Consider the following 1785-nt stretch of genomic DNA (forward strand, 5'->3'; position numbering starts at 1 on the left):
AATTGATATTTTTGAACTGTGGTGCTGGAGAAGACTCTTGAGCGTCCCTTGGACAGCAAGGAGATCAAATCAGTCAATCTGAAAGGAAGTTAACCCTGAATAATCATTGCAAGGACTGATGTTGAAACTGAAGCTCCAATACTTCAGCCAGCTGATGTGAAGATCCGACTCACTGGAAACGACCCTGATGCTGGGAAAGATTGAGGGCAGGAGGAGAAGGGGATGACAAAGGATGAGACCAGTAGATGGCATCATCGACTCAATGGACACGAGTCTGAGAAAACTCCAGGAGATGAAGGACAAGGAAGCCTGGAGTGCTGCAGTCTATGGTGTCACAAAAAATCAGACATGACTGAGTGACTGAACAACGGCAACTTTCTAGGGACAAGATGGGCTTCAATGTCAAGAACATGTCTTTCAAATATGTTGATTGTGGCAGTGTGACTGGTGAAAGCATAAATGACCCACCAGTGGAAGCAGCTGGCTTCACAGCTCGGGAAATTATCCTATGGCATCCAGTCCAAATCACTACCAGCTCTGCCCTTGTGCAGGATTGTCACATAGCTCGTGTTGCTTCCAAGTTTGCTGCACTGAAGAAGAAGGTTGATTATTATTCTGGGAAGAAGCTGGAAAGGGCTCCAAATTCTGTAAAGCTGGTGACGCTGGCATAGTTCATATGGCTCCTAGGAAGCTCATGCATTTTGAGAACTTTTCTGAGAGTCCTCCTTAGGGTTTTTCTGCTTGTGACATGAGACAGACGGCTGTGTTGAGTGTCATCAAGCAGTGGATGAGAAGATAGCTGGGGCTGGGAAGGTCACTAAGTCAACCCAGAAAGTTCACAAAACTAAGTGAATAATATGCCTAATACCTGCCACCCCAGTCTTAATCAGTCCTTAAGTGTGGAAGAATATTCTCAGAACTGTTTGCTTCTGTTGGCCATTTAAGTTTAAAGGTAAAAGACTGGTTAATGATAATGCATTGTAAAACTTTCAGAAGGAAAGGCAAATGTGTTGTGGATGGCTTGTGTTTTTGTGTGTATGGCAAGTTTAAGTTGTCAGTTTTTTAAATTAGCAATTTTTTTGCCTTTTTTGAAAATTTTTTATTGGAGTATAGTTGATTTACAATTTCTGTTATTTTCTGAAGTACAGTAAATATAATATCTTTGAAACATATACATTGCCATATGTAAAATAGATAGTCAGTACAAGTTTGATGTATGATGCAAGGAACAAAAAGCCAGTGCTTTGTGACAACCTAGAGGAGTGGAATGGGGAGGGAAGTGGCGGGGAGGTTCAAGAGGAAGGGGCCATATGTATACCTAATGCTGATTCATGTTGGTGTATGGTAAAAACACACCATACTATTGCAAAGTAATAATCCTCTAATTTTAAAAATACAATATAAAAATAAATAAATAAAATCAGTAACATCTAATGGAAACAAGTTGACCAAAAAGCTGTTATAGAAGTTGGAGACACATTGAAACAGAGTTTAATGAGAAACCTATATCCTCTTTTGGTCAAGACTGTAAATCTCTACAGTACTGCTGCTGCTAAGTCGCTTCAGTCATGTCTGACTCTTAGCGACCACATGGACTGCAGCTCACCAGTCTCCTCCATTCACGGGATTTAAAAGATTTAAGTAAGAGTTTCCTATAATCTATTTTTGGTGTTTTATCTGCTGAAACCAAAATTTGATAATTCTGGGTTAACTTTTTTCTGGGTAGGAATTTTGCTATTTTCTCCTTGTATAAGAGGAAGAATTAGTTATATATTTTAAGGGCAC

The 1785-nt window shown here is 39.8% G+C and overlaps 1 pseudogene; it reads left to right on the top strand.

Annotated features, from left to right (window-relative positions):
• Positions 1–389: 389 nt before the first annotated feature.
• LOC129553760 (elongation factor 1-alpha 1 pseudogene) lies at positions 390–852 on the top strand (annotated as a pseudogene).
• Positions 853–1785: the final 933 nt, after the last annotated feature.

Source organism: Moschus berezovskii, chromosome 14, assembly GCF_049115385.1.
Source record: "Moschus berezovskii isolate FMDL1 chromosome 14, NW_MosBer_1.0, whole genome shotgun sequence".
Taxonomy (NCBI): domain Eukaryota; kingdom Metazoa; phylum Chordata; class Mammalia; order Artiodactyla; family Moschidae; genus Moschus; species Moschus berezovskii.